The 18,132-nt window shown below is 35.7% G+C and overlaps 1 protein-coding gene across 2 annotated transcripts in view; it reads right to left on the bottom strand.

Moving 5' to 3' along the window:
- LOC149529479 (uncharacterized) overlaps nt 1–18,132 on the bottom strand; it is a 63,950-nt gene that overhangs the window by 28,361 nt on the left and 17,457 nt on the right. The window contains exon 1 of one of the 2 annotated variants that reach the window (XM_089810112.1): nt 3,420–3,570. The exons of the other annotated variant lie outside the window; for it this stretch is intronic. The gene's annotated coding sequence lies outside the window, so the exon portion shown is untranslated. Of the gene's footprint in view, nt 1–3,419; nt 3,571–18,132 lie in introns of those variants that run through there. 2 annotated transcript variants of the gene reach the window in all.

Here is an 18,132-nt window from a genome sequence, read left to right as displayed (position 1 = left end):
TACAATTTGTAACAAATAATAAATGGTAAATCATTGAATCAATGAATCATAAATTAAAATCGGTAAAGTAAAACTCTTAAAGTTAAGATTACAAAGGGGTGGAATTACAAACTTGAGAAAGCAGTCGAATGGCTCATGAGGTGATCTTTGACTTCCGTGACCCATGAAATTTCTACCACAAAATGGGATTCTTTTGTGCCATAATTTTGAGATCCACCTTTGCAATATCCGAGTATCCTACAAGTTACAAGTTTACAACATAATATTAAAATAACTTAAATAAAGTTATAAGAAACAATTAAAAGAAATTATAATTATAAAGAGTTTAGAGCACTGAATCAAGATTTAAGGATTATCTGAAACACTAGCTCGGTGCGAATCTCACTAGCGGTCTCAGTATCATAGATCCTGGCAATGCATCGAAAGAACCCATTCTTCACCTCATCATGCTGAAGTGGTGTGACTCTACCAAGCCTAGGTATGTACCAATTCGGGTTCAATGCATAGGCAGCCATGTGCAAAGGAGTGTTCAGCTTCTCCCACCTGCGGTGAATGATAGGCTCAATGTGCTCTGTATAGAATGATAGAGTGGGGTCTCTCACGCACAGCAACCCTCATCTACCCAAGCATGGAATCAATGCACTCATGAACCTCTTCAAGGCTACATGAATCTGCATCTCCATATCTAATCACCTGAAACACTGGAGTAATGATGGAGACTATGTATTTTGTGTCACTCCAAAACTGATCACTCTTCACTGTCTCCTTTACCCTCTTCCCCTACTCTGTTCTGGACTCAAGCCATCGATTCCATTCTTGTGTCATAACCTGTGTCACAAGGTTCGCCAAATTTTCGGCTCTAGGTTCGAAATTCAACGAACCTAAAAAATAAATAAAAAATTCGCATAAATTCGGCTCAAATCCGTCTTACATTGTAGGTCATTGTTTCTATTGTAGGTTGCAAGTTTTCGTGTTTGTGCAGGTCGCAGGTGAGTGCAGGTTGCAGCTCGTGGTCGTGGCCGTGGGTTACAAATCTCACAGGTCGCAGGTGAGTGCAGGTTGCAGGTCGTGGTCATTCTTGCAATGAACGAAATCTGTGAGAACTTGGGTCTTTTCGTTCCTCTCCATCGACAATGGCATTTGAAGAAAACTCGCATTCGCATCCATTCCTTTCCCTCGACAATTTGGGCAGGATTATATTGTTTTTCAATGTTCTAAGATTATTTAGTTTTAGGTTTTGGTTCATAGCTTTAAATTTTTATTATAGTATGTTTAATGTTTTGAAAATATTTAACTTTAGATTTACTTAATAATTATAATTTTTTATTATCAAATGTTTTGTTATTGTTATTATTATTTCTGTTATTAATTTTATCTTATTTATTAAATATTAAAACATGTTAATAATATTTTATATTATATAATCATATATTTATTATTAAATATGTCAATGGTTATATTATTTTATCAATTATTAAAATATATAATAATAAAAACTAGTATATACTTATATTTTTTTGAAAATTACATTAGGCGAATTTAATGTTGAATTTTTTGGATTTTTTTGACTTGTCGAACTTCATCCGAATTTCATAGTGGTCGAACACAAACTCGAACTCAAACCTTGTGACTTAGGTCATAACCATGAGTTGCAATGGCTCTTGCAACTCAATCATTCTCTCCAAGAGAATATAATATGATGCGTACCAAGTCTCAACTGGTTTCAAGAATTGCTTCTTTGCGAAGCTCTTGAAAAGTGCATGTGATGTATGGTAATTGCAGATAAACATCTACACCTCTCTCCCATCATTAACCACCTGTCTAATCTAGTCAATTTGTCCCATGTCTTTGAGTGCATTGTTCATGGCATGCAAACAACATGGAGTCCACTAAATATGCCTATAGGCTGCCTCAACAAGCCTCCCTGCAGCTTTGCACACATGTGTTGCATCTGTCACAACTTGGACCACATTTGTGACCCAACCTCCTCAATGGCTTCCCTAAGTACATGAAACTAAAAATCAGCATCTTTAGGATGCCCTGAACAATCAACTGCCTTCAAAAAGTACACGCCCTCGGTGCATGTAACCATAATGTTGATGAATGGACAATGACTAATGTCCATCCACCCATCCATGATAATGTTGTAGCTTGAATCCATCCAACATGCCTTCATCTACTCCATCAAGATCCCAACCTTGTCATAGGCTCTACCCAACACTATGGTCCTCAACTTGTGGTCACCTAGTGGCACATATGAGGGCTCTCCCTCGTTCACTACCATGGACATCATCCTCACAAAATAGGGAGATCGAGCCACATGTGTAGGGATGTCATTGGAAGAGAAGAAATCACCAACAACATCATCTAATTGGTCCCTTGTGTGCATATTAAATAAATGAGCAATGGGGTTATTACCACTACGACTTGTAGTTGCTTTCTGATTCCCCCTACTGCTATCCCATGCTGAACTGTGTATAGGTGAGGAAAATGATGGTGTAGGTGACATAGTCCTTGCTCTCTGATGCAAGATACGAGTAGATGTATCTCACTGCCCCTGTAACTGTTGTATACTATGTACCTGCTGCCTAGCAGCCAAAGATCTAGGCACTGGGACATCAATATCATCAGAAATGCCCCATAATTTGTTCACTTCAATTCTGTATTTCACATTCGTAGGATTTGACAAGAATATGCATGGGTTCACGCCATAACCAGTCCAAAAAAGGTGTGCATTAACTCTTGTAATGTTGCCAAACCATTCTGCACCACACATATTACACTTCCATTTACGTGCGCCACCACCTAAAAGTGCAAGGCATGTAATTTTCACAGCAAACTGTTTTAGAGGGGGCTTCGAATCATAAGGACCCCTAGCATACTTTGCCAAAATCTCTGAAAGGAAATCAATAGAAGGCACCCTTGGTGCAACTTAAGGAGGCTCTTCTTCAAATTGACCATCTACATTAGTCCCATGATCACTTCCCTTTGGCTTAGGCTCATAATCAAATGCACTTCCCTCATTAATTTCTATGTCCTCTGCACTTTGGCTGGATCTAGATGCTATTTATAAAACTGCATTTCATAAAATGAAAATTAAATTATAAATATGATTATGAATCATGATACATTTCAGCCCAAGTAATTAATAAGTTATAAGTTATAACAAACTAGTTTCAGCCTACTTAATTACTATTTAATTTTAGCATTTACTATTTAAAAATATTTTATATATATATAAAAGGAAGCTAAATATGAAAATACTAAATAGAATGCGTTTCAGCATATTTTAAAAACAAAAAGTTAATATAGATTCAAGAATGAAACATTCAAAAAATTATAGCTGAAAGTAAAACTAAATACTAAATACTAAATTGATTTCTAAAACCAAAAAAAGTTGTAAAATAAAAAAAACTTACCTTGAACTTGATGAGACACTTGCCAAATTAAATCTTCTTGCTCCTCTTGATCTTGCAATCCCTTACAAAATCACCCACTAAGCTCTCACAAAATCCTCCAAACTCTTTTGCTCACTTTGCTCCTTGTTGCTCCAAAACAATGAAATGAAATGAAATGGTGAAATGAAAATGAGGTTTATTGGTCTTATTAAACCTTCAAATAGACCACATGGGACACACACCCAATTAGAGTTAGCTTGCATAAAAAACAAATTAAAAAAGAAATGCAATAAAGTATTTTTTTATAACTTTTTGGGCCATTCAGTCGGTCGCACCCCATGAGCACCCTACGCGCACCCCTGCACTCGAGCACCCATGTCTCACGTCCCACCTAGGTGCTCGACCGGTGCGGCTGAGGAGCGGCAGCGCTTTTTTGGTCAGTGGGGGTGTAATGTCCCCTTTTTGGGACATTAGAAATATTGAAGTCTTATTTTATATAATGTTATAATTGACTAAGAGCGTAGACTCAAATTATTAAAAAGGTCAATTAATGTTATAAAGAGGGCAAAAGGTCAAGGAGGAATAAGACGAAATGCCAGAGGCAAGTTGAAGAGTCACAAGGGAATAGGACGAAAACTAGAGGGGAGTCGAAGAGTCTTAGTTTGTGTATTACGAGGGAAAGAGGCTCATTGCTAGGCATGCTTGATTTATGATTCAGTTTCAGTTTTCTCTCTTGTGAGAGTTATTCAGAAAGCTTCAGCTTTTAGCTAGTATGAGGATGTAGCCCCTCGTGCCGGCAAACAATGGACGCAAACCCATTGTCCAGGAGACATCAATTCAGGTGTTTCATTCGCGCTTATAGGTTCTTATTCTAGTATTCCAATCTAAGTGTTAATCTGTATTTAAGATTGGGTTTTTGTACTAGTTATTGTATTGTTGTTGTATAATGCAATAACGTGTTTACGGAGTTGTATGAGAGTTTTCTGGTTTTATCATTGTGGGTCTGTAATGCATTTCTATATGCTTGAAATCCTGAACATTATTCTGAAAAGAACAAGTTTATATTTATTGGAGAATCTATTGGTTTTCTATTGCTGTTCGTAATTCATGTGCCTTTGGTTGAAGTTTTGAATATCAGTTTTGAGGAAACAACTAGAAAACTATCAGTTGGATTATTTCCTGTGGTTTACATTGCCAGTTTATCTATGATACGATTTCATGTTTTTACGATCTAAATGCTATTCCAAGAAGAAACCAAGTAAATATCTGGTTAGGGATATTTCAGTGGTATTAGAGCTTAGACATCCTGCCATCTGTGAAGTCTATTTAGGAAGAAAGATTTCAGTAGTCAACCTGAAAAAAAATTTAAATAAGTTGTTCCCTTAGGTTGTATTGAATGCTTTTAAAACATCTCTGAATAGTTACAACATCTGAAACAAGGTGGAGTTTCGACAACAGGAGGAAAGAAATAGATAACTAAAGATAGACGACTTTACTAGCAGCAGCACACAGGTCAGTAGCATCAAATATAAGCTGCTAAACAAGCAAGGGATTGGTTACTACATAGCCATGGATAAGCCATTCTGGTGATAGACAGCTCTTCTTAACAGTATACAACAATTTGGAGTTCCAGGTCAAGAAGAAGAGTGATTGAGGATTCATTGGCCAAGACAGGTACAGCCTAGTATAGGGTATTAACACCGGTGAATGTCATTTTGCATTCAATTGGGTAGTTGTAGCATCTATGGATACTAGTAATGGCAAGATGATATACACCATAGCCGTATTAGGGGAAAGGCGAGATCTATACCAGTTGAAGAAGGGTTGGGTTGAGGGCCACATGACTTCCAGGTAATTATGGAGGCAAATTGGCAAGGCAGAGATCTCAGGATTGGGCCGGAAGCAAAGAGAAGTAGAGACCAATGTAGAAGGCCTATTGTAACTATGTCGAGCAGATACAAGTCATGCACGACATAGGAACTGATGACAGAAGCTGGAACAAAGAATCCAGAAAATCTTTAACCAAGCATATCTTCCAATATAATCAGATAGAAGGAAATTTTGATTATGAAGTTTGTTTCCTTTAAGCAACTCAACGAAGAGCAGAGTTTCATGTATTTGGTCGAAACGTGAATGACGTAGCTCGGGAGAGGCGTTGGGTGATTAATCAAGCTTTCTCAGAGAATCACGAGAACTAAGCAAGGAAGTTGGAGCAATATCCAGTCGATGGGATTGAAACTGCAATACAGAAGGTGGAGTATTATTGCTTCCTAATGTTTGAAAATAAATTGAGTCGTGGTATATCTGAGCACTCAATAATAACATGAAGACATTGAAGACAGAGCTTAGTAACGCACACCGTTACCATTAGTTGGGTTTGTGCGAGAAGAAACGTCATACACTTGTTGTTACATATTCAAAATTCAAAATTGTGAGTTGCCGAGTGTAGTTCAAGAACTGGAAATAAAGCAAGTGGCAGTTTAATATAAAGTATTGACGGAAGGATATCATTCACCATAAAAGGAATAAAGTAACAAGTGACATTTATTGACAAATATTCCTAAAGGCAGATTATTCGAAGGGGACAAATATTTAGGAAGTAACAAGTGTCAGTGGGTGCAGCAGTAATGTCTTATTGCTAGCATCATGAGAAGTCGTCTGGAGGCAGTAGCATTTAACTATCATTACAAAAGAGTTATTCCAAACTCACCTTTGAGTAATTCAGTCAGCTTCGGAGGTCATTCTACAGGAAGCACACGTAGTATGCAGAAGTGACTTAATCGTCATTTATGAAAAGCTTGTTTTTTGGAAGCTAAAATTTTAGGTTGTAAATTTTATCATTGCCGTGGAGGAATTTGTATTCAGGAGGCAATATATCAAGCTTCTACACACTGTTAGAATTCTGCAATCTTCCAAAACTGAAGTCAAGTTTGTGGATCTTACGCATCAAAGATAAATATAGGAACCAATTATGGCCACCGTCGAGAGTGAAAAATTGGAATCGGAGTTTTTGTGAGTTGCACCGCACGAACTCTGAAGGATATCAGAAAACCTAAATGAATCTTCGCTGGTTATTATCCTTGCAGGCATTTGAGTTGGAACAAACATTCTTTGTTAGAATATTGGAAGGAAAATAATGCACTATAGTCCTGTTGGAAAATTTGGGAGAATCGACACTACAGGAGTCGGTTTGGAAGACAGGTGACAAAGTGGCAAACTCAGAATTTGGATAGCTGAGGAAGATAAATGTCTGGGCATATGAATTAACTATCTTGGCGCAGTTGCAACCACCGAGCTAGGTGTCAGGCAGCAGAATGAGTCCTTGTATTCTTTCCTTTATAGAGGGAGTGTTGACTATGGAATGGCACATCAATGTTTCTAGAACAAAGTGCAAGGGAACTTATAGTAAACAAGCACACAATAGTAAGAAGAAAAAAGTACAGTTGCTATAGGTTGCAATATAATATCAGCTTCAGCATAGTACTTGTTGTTGCTAGATCTCCAATTGAATCATCGGCAAACACTACTTTGAATTTTTCAGACTAAAGCAGTAATATCCTTCAACGTCCAACACAGGCCTAGTGTATCATTGGTCACCTCTCCATTATATTCCACGATGAGCATTATCACAGGTTGAAGTTTGACATGTGGTGCTCATAAAAGGATTTCATGGTGAATGGTTATTCACTTAGCTTTACAACCTTTCTTATGCAATAAGATTTATGTATGTCTTTAATGGTGAGTGAAACCTAAATCAATTCTCGGATCTATGCAAAGTGTTTGACAGAAATACCACGGGAAAAGAGTAGCTTGCATTGAATGGTATATTGACTCAAGTGCTTGATTAAATGCCTATTGGTAGACTTGTCTTGCAATAGTTTGAGCATATACTTGGGGGTCACATTATATTGCATTGGTATTATTAGTCACCTATTCAGAATAGGCACAAACAACAAAGGAAGAGTTAGCTGAAGTTGATAATCAGCTTGCAAATTGTATGAGCTGAGCAGGGGCTATTCAACTTATTATCAAAAAGAAGACTAACAACAAAACAAGTGAAACTTTTTCAGAAACTAGATATAGTGAAAATGCGAAACTATGAAGCAAAACTAGAAAAGAGAGCAATTTCCTTAAATTTGGAGAATATTTCGGAAAAGAATGAAGATGCTTCATTAGTCATGGCAAGTGTTTAGCAAATCAAAAATCAGAAATGGTATCTCATAATAGAGGTACTTATTATGTATGATGAATACAAAAAACTCCCTCCGAAGATTCAAAAAGAATTAGCTTTCAGTGATTTCATGGATTTCCATCCAAAACTCCAAAATAAGACCAATTTCACAAAAAAGAAGTTTTTTGAATTAGCTTGAGATCTCCTTGCAAAAGACCAGTGGAAAACTATATATGAAGAATTTACAGCAGATCAAAATCATCTAGCAGGGGACCTTGAAAAAAAAGAGCAGTTAACCCCCATTGATTTGCAGCCTTCTGGTGATCACGTAAAAGAGGTGACACAGAGTGCAAGTTTCTACGTTGGTGATTTGGAGATTAGCTTTGTCAAGCAAGTGGATGAGGTCGGTTGCACACAAGGTAATAGCAGGTTGGATTTTTTGTGTGATGAACCATATATTTCCTACGCCCATGACAGGAATTCAGAGGAAAAATCCAAGATGACACTACAAGACGATGAGCTATATCAACATGATAATGAAATGCATGCATTTAGAAACCAATTGAAGGTTAACAAAGAAATGGTTGTGGGATCTTTGGTACGTTATGACAGCTCTCACAAGATGGTTGAGGATCTCTACATGAAAGTTCAAAAGGAAGTGGGAGAAGAATGGTTTGTTTCTGACTTGCAAGTAATCAAAACAACTCTTGAAACTATGAAATCAAATTATTTGTATTTGCTTTCCGATAGGGATAACATTCTTAAAGTTGCTGAAACACATGCTGATCAGTTGAATAAAGAAAGGAATGAGATTAAGGAGCTCAATAGAGAGTTTAAGGAAACCCAGGAGGGATTAAATGATGCTTGATTTTCCCTTCAGGAAGCAGAAAATCAGATTAGGATCACGAATCACTCTCAAGAACAGAAGGACAAAGAGAGGCAGGAATTTTCCTAGAGGTAATTGATGAACTTGATAGCATTCAGCAGACATATGTTTTGGATAGTTGCCCCAAGCGATCAAGTTCCAAAACTTCAAAACACATTCAGCTTATAGACAACCCTTTGTTTGAGGTAGATGCTGTTTGGATTTCCGATAACCCACTTTTTAAGGTTGAGGAGAGAGTTCCTCTTGGACTCCAGGAAGAAGATGATCTTGACTTAAGAAATTTGAATCAAGCTACAATTCTTAATAGCGAAACCTGGTCATAGGATGGGAGTGGTGATTTGACTATGGTTGTGCATCATTGGATCAGTCCACATAGGGTTCTTGATTTCACGCCATATAGGAGTTGGTTGGACTATTTACATCAGCCTTTGGATAGTTTTTGGTGTAGTATTGAGGAGAGTTTAGGTGTTGGTCATAGGGAATGCTCTTTCAACTTCATTCTTATTCATAGTACCTATGTACCAGAAGGTTCTCCAATTTGATGATGACAGTACGGTATTTGATGCACCCAAGGTGTTACTCTCAATTTTTGAGCGGCTTGTTTATTACATCTTCTATTTAGGGCGGGTTGTCATCATCTACTGGGTTATGTATAGTTCACTAATACATTTCTATCTTATCATATTGGTTGATTATGACAATAGGGTTTGGGATCCAGGTGCTGATCATATGTATTTTTGGCTTGTTGAGGACCTTGTCGTAATTCGATTTAGTTTGAGGTTGGATACAATGGTGATCAGAGTTGTTCAGTTTACAGGTATAGAGTTTTTTCAGAGAGTTATATGGGATCCAAGGATCTGGTTGAGAGATAGATTGCAGAGTGACATCTTGCTTCGCAATGTGGCCGAAATTGTTTTCAATTTGGGCTACAGGGCTACCTGCAGACTCGTATGGGATCTTGGTACTGATTGCTTGAGGACAAGCAATTTTAAGGAGAGGAGATTTGTAATGTCCCCTTTTAGGGACTTTAGAAATATTGAAGTCTTATTTTATATAATGTTAAAATTGACTAAGAGCGTAGACTCAAATTATTAAAAGGCCAATTAATGTTATAAAGAGGGCAAAAGGTCAAGGAGGAATAAGACGAAATGCTAAGGGAAAGTTGAAAAGCTACATGGGAATAGGATGAAAGCCAGAAGGGAGTTGAAGAGTCTTAGTTTGTGTATTAAGAGGGAAAGAGGCTCATTCCTAGGCATGCTTGATTTATGATTCAGTTTCAATTTTCTCTCTTGTGAGAGTTATTCAAAAAGCTAAAGCTTTCAGCTAGTGTGAGGACGTAGCCCCTCATGCCGGCAGATAGTGGTCACAAATCCATTGTCTAGAAGACATCAATTCAAGTGTTTCATTCGCGCTTACAGGTTCTTATTCTAGTATTCCAATCTGAATGTTAATATATATTTAAGATTGGGTTTTTGTACTGGTTATTGTATTGTTGTTGTATAATGCAATAACGTGTTTACGGAGTTGTATGAGAGTTTTTTGGTTTTATCATTGTGGGTCTGTAATGCATTTCTATATGCTTGAAATCCTGAACATTATTCTGAAAAGAACGGGTTTATATTTATTGGAGAATCTACTGGTTTTCTATTACTGTTCGTAATTCATATGCCTTTGGTTTAAGTTTTGAATATCAGTTTTGAGGAAACAACTAGATAACTATCAATTGGATTATTTCCTATGGTTTACATTGTCGGTTTATCTATGACACAATTTCATGTTTTTATGATCTAAATGCTATTCTGAGAAGAAATCAAGTAAATATTTGTTTAGGAATATTTCAAGGGGTACTCAAGTGCACGACGCACCCGCACCAAGTGCGTACGTGCACCAAGTGTTTTTGGGTTTTGACCCGGGTGCGCACACCCGAGTTGCACTGGAAAATACCTCTATATTGTGCCAACAGCTGGAAAAGTTATTCAGGATAATATTTTGAGATTATATTATATGAAGAGACATGCGTCATGCGAAGAGGCATGCATTGAAAATTGAAGAGACCTTCAGTTGTGATATGAAGAGTCTCTAAATTATATATATTCATAAGATTTGTTTGTGTATCAAGTGAAATCATTGAATTTGAATTTTATCATCAATAAAAGAGATATTCCTTCAAGCTTGAAGGGTTTTCCCAAGATAAATGTCTTGTGTCTCTTGTACTTATTTTTCTTTTATTGTTGTTTATCATTATTCTGGGATAAACATCAATAGAAAACAGGGATATGCTCATGAATTTCACTACTCTAAACAATATGCAATGTAAACTGATATTCCTCTGGACTTTTGAAAGGGGAGCAGGCTCTGATGCACAATCCAAGAAGATGGCTAAGTTGTAGCAACCATGGCCCTTAAATTGACTACAAATAATTCAGTGCTTCATTTTTTTTTCCAAAACTAGGATACGTTTTATTTTATTTAGTAAAAATATTTAAGAAAACATTGTTGTCAACAATTATATACTGTTGGATGCACCTATATCTTCAAAATACCATGTATGAAATTCAGGAGACTGAATGGTAGGTATACTTTATATCTGTATATATAAAATGAGTATCAAGACTATAAAAACAGTAATTGCAATGCAAAGGAACAAATTTTAGAGGAAAAGTCGTCAAATCATGCCATATTCAGCCTACACAATTTGAATTAATCATGTTGACAAAAAAACACATCATATATCATAATGGTGCAATGTCCTCTGTTGGGACTTTGCTCTAGTTTTCCCTATATCAATCAAGAAACAAACCCCTCGTTGTCGTAGATGTATGTAGATTGGTCAAAAATAAATCCACAGGAGTAGAACAAACTAGCATGGACGTGGATAGGAAATTATTTTCCTAAAAGCAGGCCCACGAACTCCCTCAGAATAGTCTTTTGAAAAATCTTTACTAAAATCTTTTGAAAATAAAAATTTCAAAAAACAATCTACAAATTCTGCTCTAAAACCATATTAGACAGAAAGCGTAGACTCCATATTAGACAGACTATTTGGTAAAATATTGAATGGCTTTAAAGAATAAGCAAAATGCTCGTTATATAGTTTACAAAGATAACATTATTAGAAACATTCTAAAATTTACAAGATACACAATACTGACAATTAAAAGACAAATAAAATAGATATCCGGAGATATTATTCAAACACTCGACTTCATGCTTTATGTGTTGTGTGTACACTGTATTCACATATGTTCTTCCTGACTTCATTAAATTTGTGTGATACTAGTATTTACGTGTATGTTGCATGAGTTAAAAGAATTCATACTTATGTACTACATATATTTCCATGACTTAGGTGAATCAATGTGTATTTTCGAAGCTTTATGCTTATGGATATGTATACTTTGATTTAAATAAATTTATGATTTACACACTACATGCACCCATGTATATGCCTTTTACCTTAACTGGATGTATAATGGATACAATCCATATGTTCTCTGATATGCAATTCACGCATTAAGTGCATGATTCTTGTCTTAATGTGCATGACTTATGCCTTATGTGTTTTCATACTTACAACCCATAATATATGTATTCTCGCTCTGCATGCCTTGTGTGTAGGTTTCATGTGTATTCATGGATATACTTCATATCTTCAATGAATTATATGTTTCGTCTTTGTTTGAGTTGTTTAGCACAATTGCTTTATAAATGTGCATGCCTTATATCTGAAGTGTTTTCAGATTGTATTTCTAGTATGAAATATTTACAACTGTTTTAAAAGACAACTGAAACTTGTCCAAGTTAACCTTTGCCAAGTCTTTACTATCAAATCATAACAAGGGAGAAAACATATATGGTAATATCAAAGTAGAGCGATGGAAAGAGTAGTATAAAGAGTACCACACAAGGACTCGTACACCCTCCAAATACCCCCACACACCTAGGTTGGGGAAGTCCCTCCATCAAGGACTTGGCATTCCTGAGTCCCCCCATCACCAACTTTGTGCCACCATCTTGCCGTTGAGGTTTTCCACAAGGAAACATTGCAATTGCAGCACTTGTAATAGAAAGGGGGTTTGTTGGCTACCGTAAAGGTCAGTGTTACACACACATGCTACATATGCTATTTATGAATGTATGTGCATGATTTTGCACTTATATTGATATGCTACTCATTGTACTCATCTTTATGATATTTTTTATATTCATGTTGCAATTTCGCTATGTTCAAGTATTTGGTATTGTAATTTATTAGTTCTTATACTATTATACATCATTTCATAACTATCATTTCAAGTATTATATGATAGTATATTACAACATCCCCACTCCCTGGCCCACGGCAATGTTCCCCCACCATGCCACCACCATCCCCAAATTGAAGCCCTTTTTTTCCATCCCGAAAACCCATCTCAATGCCACAACATCCCCTAGTGCTCGTATTATACTTAGTATAAATAGGTCTCTATGACCATTTTGCTTGAGGGCAAACAATTTTGGAGAGGGAAGAACTGTCATGTCACATTATAACTCAATGTTATGAAGCCTTTGTGAGAGATGAAATAGCAGAAAAATTGGATGTTGACCCAAGAAGAATATAATATCAATCTTGCTCTTATCTAAATGGTGATTCAAGAAACATCAGGTGTTATCTTGGAAGATATAATGATCAAGCACCCTAAGAAATCTCATGAAGCAGCTCATATGAGAAGCGAATATTGAAAAGTAACCGACAAAGGATAAAATATTGTTCAATACCATTAGTGTCAAATTATTAGAATATAGAGATGAGCAAATAACAATTAGTCTTGAGTTGGAACATACTGCGATTGATACAGCCAATGCTATATTGATTAGTCGTAAGTCATGAAGTAATGAATAAGCCTAGGAGATTCTCACGATAGTCTAAGTTATGCACGTGGCATCATTGCATTACAGTTGTTACAAGCCAACAAATAAGAAATAAGAACCACAATATGAATATGGTGATAAACACCAACACAAAGTACAAATAAATGGCTAATGCTATTATGTTTCATCATCAAAGGGTTACATCAATAGTTATCACAAATTATTCGATTAGTCAAAACGACTATTGAGTATCATGTGGCAGTGCTTCACACAGATGCATTGACTTGTTAAGGATGCAAACTAGGGATACAATGACTGGATGCATCGGTTGTTGTAAGTCCAGTGATTGAGAAACATAACTCATCATCTCCAATCACAGCTATAAGAGTTTATTGTTATCCATTGAAGGCACTGATAAGAAAGAATAAAATAATTGTTACTCTTCACAAGGAAGAGATCAGAAAGAATAAAATAATGGTATAAAAATAATGGGTACTCTAAATAAGTCATTGACTATACTATAAGCATAGTGTAATAGCAAATAACACTGAAGGTATCTGAATTAGAAACTGAATTACAGGATGCTACGTATATATGCTATTAAGGATAAAGAGTAATTACATGGTCTTTTCTGTATATATATATATATATATAAAGTAAAAAAGATATAAAAAATATGTGTGTAACAATAATAATAAGTCATATATACGTGTGTGTGCACGCACATGCATTTGTTGTGAGGTTTTCACACCATCGTCCCAAAATTTTGGGGACCCCCTTTTTTTGATCGCCTTAGCGAATTTTTGGATTGTCCAACAATTTTGATTTTTCAAGAATTTTGCGCCTTGGACACTTTCAGGCCAATGGGAGAGACTTAGCTTATTTTCACCCAATTTATTTTTAACCTGATTTTCTAGAGCCACCAATTCTATCTTTAGGCCGAACAAATTTCAAAGTTAATTCCAACTTGGTAGGATAAAATTGTGAATTGTGTACTTAGACATTTTCTTTTGAAAATTTGGCTATAATTGTATTAATTTGGATAATTTTCAAAAAATGAAATTTTTGTTAAATTTGGTCTTTTGGAAAATCTTAATTATTTTTTGGTGAAGAAAATTAATTTTTGTGATGGTGAAGTCAAATTGCAAAATCGATTTTTAGGCTCTAGAGAAATAATTTTATTTGTGTTAAAATGCTATAATTGCCTAGCAAAATCGATTTGAAAAAAAATTTGCAAAATTTGGCTTTAATAGATTAAAATTGCCTTAAAAACTTTTTTGCCATTTAATGAAATTGGTAATTTAATATTGAAAAAAAAGCTTTTGATTAGCCAAAATCCGATTTTGATGACGTATTAATTACTAAATCCTCATTAAATGGAAGCATTTAACATCTCCAAGGCATTGTTTAATTTCTTTTTGCAAATTGAAACTAATTGGCAATTTAAAAAAGCAATTTTCCTCATGGCAAAATTAATATTTAGCTAAGTATTTAATTGTGGGTCATAATTTTGCATTAATTATTTGTTTTTCTTTCTCCCAGGGTCCAAGTCGGCTAGCTTGGAGAGAGTAAGAAAGTTGGGTATCAGAGGAAGCCTCTCTCCCTTTTCCTCCTCACTTCTCACTTCTCCTTCTCAAGGTGTTGGCGATTTTGCAAGAGCAGATCTGCACTCTTCTTCCTTGGCGAATTTTGTGGAGGGCGAAATTTGTGGGAGCCGAAATTTGTGGAAGCCGAATATTGTGGGGGCCGAAATTTGTGGGAGCTGAATTTTGTGGGGACCGAATTTTGTGGGAGCCGAATTTTGTGAGAGATAAAATTCTGATTTTTGCAAAAAGCTGGGATTTTTTCCCTAGGTTGGGTAATTTTATTTGGAGGTGAATTACATGATAAATTTCTGATTTGCAAGTGAATTTGAAGTTCTTGAGGTCTAGTCCTAATTCTGAAAAGTTGTTGTACGATTATTGGTTAAGGTGAATTTTCATCATCTAGAGTTGCAAGGGGTCCTTAAGCTGACATCCTTCTTTCGTTCTAGTCCAAGGATTGCTTCCCTTGGTTCTACTTGCTTCTGGCCCACCACTCTATCATCCTATAATAGGACAACGAGTATGGAGGATGTTAGTGCAAGTAAGAATCCCAAGCGGACAAACACTAAGAAAGACAAAGAGGATATGATGCCCAAAACACTCTTCTTCTCGAAAATGAAGTGAATAACCAACACCAATATCGGTGCAGTGGACATGATACAAATGAAGGACAGACTAAAGGAAGGACAACCCCCCTTGGCTATTGGTAAAGGTAATTTCAAATCATTTAGAGTTGAAAGGGTTCCTTAAGTAGATTTCCTTCTTTTGTTCTAGTCTAAGGATTACTTCCCTTGGTTCTACTTGCCTTCTGATCCACCACTCTACCATCCCGTAATAGTGCAACGAGTATGGAGGATGTTAGTGCAAGTAAGAATCCCAAGCGGATAAACACTAAGAAAGACAAAGAGGATATGATGCCCAAAACACCCTTCTTCTCGAAAATGAGGCGAATAACCAATACCAATGGCGGCACCATAAAAGGATATACAAAAGGCAATTGCACATCACAGCCCAAGCATCAACACTTCTATTTCAACCATGATGAGCGACATTGGGGTGGCACTTGATTTTGAGGATATCAGAGAAGAGGATGTCAACGAGACGGATTTTGGATTGAGGTTGGATGAGTTGGAAAAGGTTGCTATCAAGAAAAAGCATTCGGACACCCTTTCCTCTCTCAATGCTTTTATCGGATTTGCGAAAGAATATGAGAAGGATCACGAAAGGATACTACAAGCAGCGAGCAGTGTGGCGAAGTCAATGGAACTCAGGGCGATTACACTTGTCCTCCTATGGAAGAAGTTAACGAAAGGCTAGCTAAGTTCATTTCCTTAGCTAAGAAAATGAAAGAAAAGGAAAGATTTATATTAGATCATTTGGTGTAAGCCCAAGTGGCAATTTCCCTTTCTTCTAGAATAGGACAAGTGTCTATTTCTGATTGGCCACCATTTTGGTGCCTTCTCATTGGTTGCCACTTTTTGCACTTTTTTCATTGGTCCATTGATGAGGTGGCAGCTTCTCATTGGCTGATGGGGTGGCAACCCTAATTAGGGCTTTTAGGATTCAATCTGGATCGTTGATCTTGTTTTGATCTCCACCATACGTTGTATTTTTGGCCCCTATATAAGGCCATTTGCTCTCATTTGTAAAAGTGTTGGAGAAATTGTTGCGAAGATAATACCAAAATTGCTCTCTTTTTCATTGTTGCGATTTGCATGTTGATTAAGAACATTAGGTATTATTGCATGTTTTCTACTTCCACATAGTTAGATTTCTTTTCAAGTTGTTGAAGCAAATTTCATTTCAAGTAAACTTTCAGGGAACCTAATGTGATTGGTATTGTTAAAGTAACTAAGATTGTTTTTGCAAATGTATAATCATGGCCATTGATATTCATGATTTTCAAATGCAAATTTGGATCTCATATAAATATGAGAGGAGGAGACATGTCTCTTGAAGAGACATGTCCCTATAGTTAATCATCATTTAGTTAATAAATAACTACATGTATAACTCACCTTTTAAGCATATATATAATATTAATATATTAATCATATATGTAATATATTATTATATTATTATATAATAATATATAATGCACACTATATATAATATATATTATATTACACCTATAATATATATAAGATATTTATCTTAAAGATAATTTAAACATCAACGAAGTATTTCATGATAAAATCAATCCAACAGAAGCTACAACAAGGTCATGTCTTGTAGAGACATGACAGTACTTGGCCAAAGGCCATGTAGAGTCATGTTCCTACTTGATCACTGTTGGTATATAAGCAAATACAATTAGTTTGTTTCTCAATCGACAATCATGTGGTGGTAAAACAATTACATTCAGGAACTTCATAACATAACAGTTTCTTCCGATTATAAGAGCCCAATTAGTTAAGTAAAGTCATTTATAAATAAATAAACACACACACACACACACACACACACACATATATATTCTTATCAATCATATGAGAGATAAAACAATGTTCATATAAATCATGAATACAAATACTCAATGTAATGAGTATATCACTTTGACTGATGTTATACTTCAACACTCCCTCTTAGCAAGGGAGAAGTGACATAAACATTTTATGAAATATCAGTATCAAGGATATCTATGCACAACATATTATCTGACTTTAACACTCTAAATTAATGACTTGTCAAATAACTACAATCACAATGTTATGAACACTATCATAACATATATTATGATCTCTAATTGTTCGAAACAATATCTAGAGTAATCATAATGCTTTCATTATCAATGACTTCCGAAGTATCCAAAACAAAACTATCATAATAATAAGCCTATCATTTGCAAGATCGTCACCTTACAAAGATTACCTTCTATCTATTCGTTATCATGGTGTCCGGCAAACTCTGGCCCAAAGAACCATGATAACAAGTCTACCATTTATAAGATTGTCATCTTATAATGGTTACCTTCTATTTATATATGTCAATGAAAGATCGCCACCTTTCATTACAAATCATATGTGAAATAGTAACCATCATGAACCCAATCATAGGGTGGTACAAAGGGTTTTCACCTCATATTTCTCTCTCATAGAGGAGAGTGCATTATAAAGAATTTCTTTTAGAACTTCTCCTCATAGAGAAGATATCATCCACAAGGAATTGCATCTCAAAATTTCTCCTTCTGAACATCGATCTTGGGAAGTCAAGTCCTCTAGTTACTTCCTTAGAAACTCTCTT

This window comes from Cupressus sempervirens, chromosome 11 (genome assembly GCF_028749045.1).
Source record: "Cupressus sempervirens isolate cs-2001-9-10 chromosome 11, ASM2874904v1, whole genome shotgun sequence".
Classification (NCBI taxonomy): domain Eukaryota; kingdom Viridiplantae; phylum Streptophyta; class Pinopsida; order Cupressales; family Cupressaceae; genus Cupressus; species Cupressus sempervirens.
Note: the sequence above shows the minus strand (reverse complement) of the source record. Positions and strands in the feature narration are given on the sequence as shown.